At 37.5% G+C, this 9,473-nt stretch overlaps 1 pseudogene; it reads right to left on the reverse strand.

The window, feature by feature from the left end:
- Nucleotides 1–399: 399 nt before the first annotated feature.
- Nucleotides 400–4,245, reverse strand: LOC607760 (annotated as a pseudogene).
- Between the last annotated feature and the right edge of the window lie 5,228 nt (nt 4,246–9,473).

The following is a 9,473-nucleotide window of genomic DNA, read 5'->3' on the forward strand; positions in this document are numbered from 1 at the left end:
TGTCTCTGCCTGTCTCTCTCTCTCTCTCTGTGACTATCATAAATAAATAAATAAATAAATAAATAAATAAATAAATAAATAAAAATTAAAAAAATAAAAATTAAAAAAAAAAATAAAGTAATCTTAACCCAACATGGGGGCTCAAACTCAAAACCCCAAGATCAAGAATTGCATGTCCCACCGCCTGAGCTAATGAGGTGCCCCGGAAAATAAATATTTTTTTTTCGAAGAAGGAGAGTCTTTGCATGCTTGGAAATATTTTTATTCAATCCTCATACTTAAGTTCGAGTGACTATAGAATTTTAGGTTGAAAATAATTTTTCCTCAGAATTTTATTTTATTTTATTTTTTTAAACATCACAAATATGTTTTTATTTGTCACCATTAAATGTATGAATTTTAAACAGATTCTTGGACTGGTGGTTCATATCCATCAGCTTGTTCAACTTTAGCACCAGTCTAATCCCCCGTAGCTTTACCAGAACTACTAACTTCACCATGAAGCTCCATAAGTTTTCCCAATTCAAACTTGGGCTTCTTCAGCATTTTTACTTTTCTAACAAAGACATCATGGAGTGGATAAATAGACTGACAAGCTTTCTCTATATCTTTTCCAATGCTGTCTGGAATCAATTTATTGACTACTTCTTTCAAATCATTTGTCTGCACCTCTCAGGTCATGATTTCCATCATCTTTTTCCAGATTTGGCAGACCTGTTGGTGCTGAGCATAAGAGGTCTTCTGAATCTGATTATTGCATTTTTTAGTAAAACCAACACAAAATAGATGAAGCAAATAGCCATCGGTAGTCTTTACATCAACATGAGCTTCAATCATGGTCTGCCATTTTTTGACCATGGAGCACATTTTGTCATGGGTAAGATCCATGCCATCGAAATTAGTCAGGCAATTTTTGCCCTGCACATCCTCAGTGATTAGCTTGAATTTCATAAATGTAACTTCATCATTCTGCAGATCAGCAAGGCTAACTTCAAAAACGCGACCCTTGAGACCATCAGATGCAATTTTGGTTCCTTGAGTTCTTGTGACTAGTGTTTTTCCAATATTTCTTATATTGAATATAGCTGGTGCTTTCACATAATACCAATCTTTCTTAGAAAATGGATCAACCACTTTCTTCTTGGCTCCCTTTTTGCCACCTTTCGTAAGGCACTTGTTCTTGCCGACCACCAAGGCGCTGCTCTGGGAGCTAAAAGGCTCCTCAGAATTTTAAAGGCATTTCTCCACTCTTTTCTAACATTCTGTATTGATCTTGAAAAGTCCCCTGCTATTCTGATCTTTTTAAAAGATTTATTTATTTATTCATGAGAGATAGAGAGGGAGAGGCAGAGGCATAGGCAGAGGGAGAAGCAGGCTCCCTGCGAGGAGCCTAATCTGGGACTCGATCCCAGGACTCCAGGATCACGCCCTGAGTGGAAGGTAGATGCTCAACCACTGAGCCACTCAGGTGTCCCTATTCTGATTCTATTATCTGGTTGTCTAGGGCTTTTTGAAAATTATTTTTAAATAATTTCTATGCCCCATGTGGGACTCAAACTCCTGACCTGGAGATCAAGAGTTACATGCTCTACAGACTGAGCCAGCCACGTGCCCCATTATCTGGTTCTTCAAATGAGACCTGTGTTCTCCCTATTTCTGTCTCTCTCCTCTCCTCTGCTGCTCTCCTTCCATCTCCTCTGTTGCATTCCATGCTTTTATGATTTTCTTCAGCATACTTTAACGTTTATGACATGGATTTGTGTGCCAGATACTCAATGGGCATTTTCAATATAGAGAATTATTACTTCAGTTCTGGGAAATTTATTTGTATTCTATCTTAAATAAATCTACCCCCCCCCCATATTCTCTGGTCTCACAGCAAATTCTATTATTCTCCATCTCTTGGAATACTCTTAATTTCTTCTTATCACTCGTGCTTTCCACCTCTTTGATTTTCGTATTATGCTTTCTGGGAGTTTTCTTTATCTTTCAACTGTTTATTGAACTTCTATTCTACCGATCATGTCTTTAATTTTTGAAGAGTTCTATCTTGTTATCTAATTGTTCTTAGTTTTAGGTGTAATATACTCTTATTCATAGCTATAATATTTTATCTTACTACTCAGATGTTGTTAATGGTAATTTTTTTAGATATATTATTTTTAAAAAGATTTTATTTATTTATTCATGAGAGACACACACAGAGAGAGAGAGAGAGGGACAGACAGGCAGAGGCAGAGGGAGAAGCAGGCTCCATGCAGGGAACCCGACGTGGGACTCCATCCCGGGACTCCAGGATCACGCCCTGGGCCGAAGGCAGGTGCTCAACCGCTGAGCCACCCAGGCGTCCCTGTTAATGATAATTTTTAAGTATTTTCTTCTGTTCTTTATATGGCTTGTGTTTTATATAAATCCCTCCATTTTAGTTTAACTTTTTAATTGAGGTATTGATTATTGAAATGTATATAGAATTTGGTTATACAACTTGATGAATTTCCAACTGATTACAGTCCTGTAACCACACCCAGATCAAGATACAGAATATTCTAAAAAAAAAAAAAAAAAGATATAGAATATTCTAGTAACACAAAAAGCTCCCTCATGACCCTTTCCAAGCAATATAACCTCCTAAGAAGTAACCACTCTTTTTTTTTCAAAGACTTTATTTATTTATTCATGAGAGACACAGAGAGGGGGAGGCAAAGACACAAGCAGAGGGAGAAGCAGGCTCCCTGTGGGGAGCCCGATGCGGGACTGGATCTCAGGACCCCAGAATCACACCCTGAGCTGAAGTCAGACGCTCAACCACTGAGCCACCCAGACGTCCCAGAAGTAATCACTTTTTAAATTTCTATCAACAACAGTTTGTTTTATTGGTTTTCAGCTTCATATCGGTGGAGTCATACAGTGTGTCCTCTTCTGTGTCTGGCTTATTACATTCAACAATATTAAAGCAGTTTGATTCATCCATGTAATCAATGTAGCAGTTGTTAATTATTTTGTTGTTGTATAGTATTCCATTGTATAAGTATACCACAGTTTATTTATTACTTTCCTGTTGAAAGATGTTTGGGTTAGGCACCTGGGTGGCTCAGTGGTTGAGCGTCTGCCTTCGGCCTCTCTCTCTCTCTCTCTGTCTCTCATGAATAAATAAATAAAATCTTTAAAAAGAAAAGACCTTTGAGTTGTCGCCAGTTTGGATCTATTATGAATAAATCTACTAAGAGTATTCCTGTACATGTTTATTATAGATGTAAGCTACTCAGTTTTCAGGGGTATAAATTCAGGAGTGAAATTACTAAGTCTTAAGGTTTATAAATACTTAGCATTAAGATGTATTGTCAAATAGTTTTTCAAAGTGGCTGTACCAGTGTAAATTTCTGCCTGCAACATATGAAAGTTCTAGTTGTTCCATATCCTCATCAACACTTGTTATTGTCACTCTTAAAATTTGTCATTCTAGTTGGTATATAGCAATATTTCATTGCAGCTTTAATATGAACTTCCCTGCTAAGCTTATTAGCTATTTGCATATACTTTTTAAAAAAGCATTTTATTTTTAAGTTATGTTTACACCAAATGTGGGGCTCGAACTCATAACCCTAAAATCAAGTGTTGTACATACTGCTGACTGAGCTGGCCAGGCATCCCTGCATATCCTTTTTGTCTTATTAAGTAAAACTTTTTAAAGATTTCTTTATTTACTTGAGAGAGAGAGAGAGAGCGAGAGAGCGAGCACAAGTGGGAAGGGCAGAGGGAGATGGAGAAAGAATCCCAGGCAGGCTCCCTGCTGAGGACAGAGATGCAGGGCTCCATCCCACAACCCTGAGATCATGACCTAAGATGAAATCAGGAGTCGGACACCTGACTGTGCCACCTAGACACTCCCTTATCTTTTTTTCTTTTTTTTCTTTTCTACATGAAATGTCTGTTCAAGATTTTGTCCATTTTTTAGAAAATTGGGTTGTATATTATCTGTTCTGAGTAATAGTTACCTTCAAGAAATACTGGCTTAAAACCCCAGTAAACATTTTTCATCTTGGTTTTTGTGTGTCAGGAAACCTGGTATGGGTGCTTCTGGCTTGTTTTTTTTTTTTTTTTTATGAAGTTGTAGTCAACAGGTTAACTAGGGCTGCAGTCATCCTCAGGCTTGAGTAGGATTGGAGATCCACTTCCAAGATGGCTTACTTACATGGCTGGCCACTTGGTGCTGCCTGTTGGCAGGAGGCCACAGTTCCTTGCCATGGGGACTCTTCCTAGGGTGGCTTGACATTTCTCACAACATTGCTGCTGGCTTTGCCCAGAGCAAGTGACCCAGGTGAGAGGAAGGCAGAAGCTTCCATGTCTTTTCTGACCTAGCTTTTGAAGTTATATTTTGTCATGTGTGTAACACTCTTGGTTGCAGAAGTCTGTCTAGCTCAGCATGTGAGAGAACTAACTAGACAAGGGTGTAAAAATCAGGAAGAAAAGACCAGTGGGGATTGTTTGGGGAGCTGGCTTCCAAAGGTTGTCTGCCCTTTTCTACATATTCTGGTAAAAGTTCTCCGTCAGGGGCACCCGGGTGGCTCAGTGGTTGAGCGTCTGCCTTTGGCCCAGGGCGTGATCCTGGGGTCCCGGGATCGAGTCTCACGTTGGGCTTCCCACAGGCAGCCTGCTTCTCCCTCTGCCTGTGTCTCTGCCTCTCTCTCTGTGTCTCTCATGAATAAATAAATAAAATCTTTAAAAAAAAAGTTCTCCATCAGATGTGGCAACACTGTCAGAATGACTTGCCTTTTTCACTCTTAATACTGCCTTTTGGTGACTAGAATTTAACAGCTTTATAAAGATAAAATTTATCCACTTAAAGTGCAATTCAACACCGTTAGTATATTCACAAAGTTATGCAACCATCACCACAATCTGTTTTCGAATATTTTCGTCATCCTTAAAGGAAACCTACTACCAAACCTACTACCAGTCATTCCCTATTCCTCCTGCAAATGCCCAGCCCTAGAAAAACACTAATGTACTACTTTCTCTGTATATAAAATTGTCTGTCCTGGACATTTTATATAAATTAAATCATACAACATATGTTCTTTTTTGATTGGCTTTTTCATTTAGCAAAATATATAGAAGAATCATCTATGTGGTAGCCTGTAACAATATTCCATTCCTTGTATTACTGCCAAATAATATTCTACTATATGGACATATCACATTTAACCATCCAAGAGTTGAAGGATCACTTGGATTGTTTTTACTTTTTGGCTGTTATGAATAGTGCTACTATGAACATTCATGTATAAGTTTTTGTATGATCATATGTTTTCAGATACCTCGGATAAATAACAAGGAATGGAATTGTTGGGTTGCGTATAACTCTAACTTTTTCTTTTAAGACCTTATTTTTGGGGGGCACCTGGGTTGCTCTGTCAGTTAAGCATCTGCCTTTGGCTCTGGTCATGATCTCACAGTCCAGAGATCCACCCCCACGCTGGGTTCCCTGGCCCAACGGAGAGCTTGTCCCTCTTCTTCTGCCCCTCCCCCACTCGTGCTCTTCCTTACTCATTCTTGCTCTCTCTCTCAAATACATAAATAAAATCTTTATAAAAAGAAAGACTTTATTTTTTAAGACCTTAATTCTTTAGGGACATTTTAGGTTCACAGCAAAATTAAGAGGAAAGTACAAAGATTTCCTACATACCCAGTGAGCCCACACATGCATAGCCTCTCCCATTATCAACATCCCCTACCAGAGTGGTGTATTTGTTACAACTGATAAACCTACATTGAAACATCATAATCACCAAAGTCCTCAGTTTATATTAGGATTCACTGTTCCTGTTGTCCATTCTGTGGGTCTAGAAAAATGTGTAGTCATGTATTCATCATTACAATGTCATACGGCATACTTCCACTGCATAAAACTCCTTTGTGCTCAGCCCATTCATCCTTCTCCCCCACCCCGAGCCCCTGGCTATCACTGACATTTTTAGTGTCTCCACAGTTTTGCCTTTTCCAGAATGTCATATAGTTGGAATCATATAGTTATGTAGACTTTTCAAATTGGCTGCTTTCACTTAGTAATATTCATTTAAATTTCTTTCATATCTTTTCAGCACTTGATAAGTTGGCTGTTTTAGTGCTGAATAATATTCTGTTTTCTGGATGTACCATAGTTGATCCATTCACCCAATGAGGAACATCTTGGTTGACTCTAAGTTTTGGCAATTATGAATCAGGCTGTTATAAACATCTGTGTGCAGGCTTTTGTGCGGATGTAAATTTTCAACTTCTTTTTTTTTTTTTTTTTTTTTAAGATTTTACTTAGAGCACACATGCAAGCAGGAGGAGGAGCAGAAGGAGAGGAAGAAAGAGACTCCTTGGTGAGCAGGGAACCCGACACAGGGCTCAATCCTGGGGCCCTGAGATCATGACCTGAGCTGAATGCAGATACTCAAAAGACTCAGCCACCCAGGGGCCCCTAAATTTTCAACTTCTTTGGGTAAAGAGACCAAGGAGTGTGCTGGATCATATGGTAAGAGTATGTTTAGTTTTCCAAGAAGCTGCCATACTGTTTTCCAAAGTGGCTAAACAATTTTGCCTTCCCACCAGTAGTGAATGAGAATTCCTATTGCTTCACATTTTCATCAGCATTTGATATTGTCAGGTTTTGGATTTGAGACATTTTAAGAGGTATCATCACACTGTAGTTTCATTTTGCATATCCTGGTGACATGACGTAGGGCATTTTTTCATATGCTCATTTACCTTCTGTGTATCTCTTTGGTGAAGATGTCTCCTAAAGTCTTTGGTTCATGTTTTAAACAGGTTGTTCATTTTTGTATTGCTGAATTTCAAGAGCTCTTTGCAGGAGTGCCTAGCTGGCTCAGTCATTGGAGCATGGGACTGTTGATCTTGAGGTTATAAGTTTGATCCCCACATTGGGTGTAGAGTTTACTTGTAAAAAAGAAGTTATTTGGGGGATCCCTGGGTGGCTCAGCAGTTTAGCACCTGCCTTTGGACCAGGGTGCGATCCTGGAGTCCTGGGATCGAGTCCCACATCAGCTCCTGGCATGGAGCCTGCTTCTCCCTTTGCCTGTGTCTCTGCCTCTCTCCCTCTCTCTCTCTCTCTCTCTTTCTCTGTCTGTCTATCATGAACAAATAAATAAATCTTTAAAAAAAGAAGTTATTTGTATATTTTGGATAACAGTCCTTTAGCAAATATATCTTTTACAAATATTTTCTCCCAGTCTGTAGCTTGTCTTCTCATTCTCTTGAGATTTTCATAAAGTAGAAGTTTTTAAATTTAATGAAATCTTATCAATTATTTCTTTCATGGATTGTTCCTTTGGTGTTATAGCTGAAGAATCATCACCATATCCAGGATCATCTAGGTATTCTCCTATGATATCTTCTAGGAGTTTTATAGTTTTGTATTTTACATTTAGGTCTCTAACCCAATTTGACTTAATTGTTGTAAAAGGTGTAAGGACTGTGTCTACATTCCCTTTCCCCCACTTTTTGCATGTAGATGTTCAGTTATTCCAGCATGATTTATTGAGAAGACCATCTTTTCTCCTATGTATTGCTTCTACTCCTTTGTTAAAGATCAGTTAACTATATTTATATGAGTCTATTTTTGGGCTCTCTATTCTCTTTTGTTGATCTATTTGTTCTTTCTCTAATATTACTTTGGATTACTGTAGCTTTTAGAATGTCTTGAAGTCCAACTTTGTTTTTTCCTTCAATATTTTGTTGATCATTCTGGTTCTTTTGACTCTCCATATCAACTTTAGAATCAGTGTGTCAGTATCCACAAAATAACTCTCAAAGATCTCTATTGTATTGGATCAAGTTGGAAATAACCAACAGTTTGACAATATTGAGTCTTCCTATCCATGATAAATACCTCTTTATTTATTTAGTATTCTTGGGATTTTATTGACCAGAGTTTCTTTGTTTTCCTCATATGTCTTCTATATAATTTGTTAGATTTATACCTAATTATTTCATTTTCTTGTTAGTGTACATGGCATTATTTTTAATTTCAAATTCTTTGTTAATTGCTGATATATAGGAAAACAACAGAGTTTTATTTATTAACCTTGAATCCTACAATGTTGCTAGAATTGTTAATTCCAGTTTTTTATTTTTACTTTTTTTGTAGATTCTTTAAGCTTTTCTACATAGACAATCATGTCCCTTATGAGTAAAGGCAGTCTTATTCCTTTTTTCTCAGTCTGTATATTTTTAAATTTCATTTCTTGTGTCATTGCCTAGGACATCCTATGACTTCCAGGATGATACTGAAAAGGAATGGCATCTGTTCTTGATCTTAGTGGTAAAGCTTTCTAGTTTCTCACTAAAGTGTGATGGATGTCAGCTGTAGGGTTTTGGGTTTTTTTGTAGATTATCAAGCAGGGAAAATTCCCTTTCATTCTTAGTCTACTGAGAGCTTTTTTTTTTCTTTTAAACTTTTAATTTTAAGTAAACTCCATACCACATATGGGTCTCAAACTGACAACCCCAAGATCAAGAGTCACATGCTCCACTGACTAAGCTAGCCAGGCACCTCCGTTTACTAAGTTTTATCATTAATGGATGCTAGATTTTGTTGATGCTTTTTCTGTATCTGTAGATATGATTCTGTGATTATTCTTTTTTACCATGTGGATGTGATGGGTTACATTAATTGATATTTAAATGTTGAATTAGTCTTGCAACTCGGATAAATCCCACTTAGTCATGCTGTAAAATTCTTTGTATACATTGTTGGACTAGATTTGCTAATATTTTTATATTATGTTCATGAGGTATTGGTTTGTAGTTTTCTTGTAATGTTTTTTTCTGGTTTTGGTTTTAGGACAATGCTCTCCTCCTAGAATAAGTTAGAAAGTTTTCCCTCTGCTTCTATCTTTTAAGACACTAAAGAGAATTGGCATTAAATTCTTCCTTAAATGTTTCATAGAATCTACCAGTAATCCATCTGGATTTGGTGCATTTTTGGAAGATTATTCATTACTGATTTAATTTCTTTAATAGATATCAGGTCATTCAAATTGTCCATTTCTTCTTGTAGGAGTTTTAGTAGATTGTGTCTTTCAAGAAATTGGTCCATTTCATCTAGTTTGTCAAATCTGTGGGCATAGAGTTGTTCATAGTACTTTTTTTTAAAGATTTTATTTATTTACTTATGAGAGAAGCACAGAAAAAGAGAGGCAGAGACATGGACAGAGAGAAGCAGGCTTCTTGCAAGGAGCCCGATGTGGGACTCAATTCCAGGACCCCGGGATCACGCCCTGAGCTGAAGGCAGATGCTCAACTACTACTGTGCCACCCAGGCATCCCCATGGTACTTTATTATCACGTAAATGTCCATGGGATCTGAGGCAAGGACCCTTTCTTCATTTTTTTTTTAAAAGATTTTATTTATTTATTCATGAGAGACACAGGGAGAGAGAGGCAGAGACACAGGCAGGAGAAGTAAG

Source organism: Canis lupus, chromosome 34 (assembly GCF_011100685.1).
Source record: "Canis lupus familiaris isolate Mischka breed German Shepherd chromosome 34, alternate assembly UU_Cfam_GSD_1.0, whole genome shotgun sequence".
NCBI lineage: Eukaryota > Metazoa > Chordata > Mammalia > Carnivora > Canidae > Canis > Canis lupus.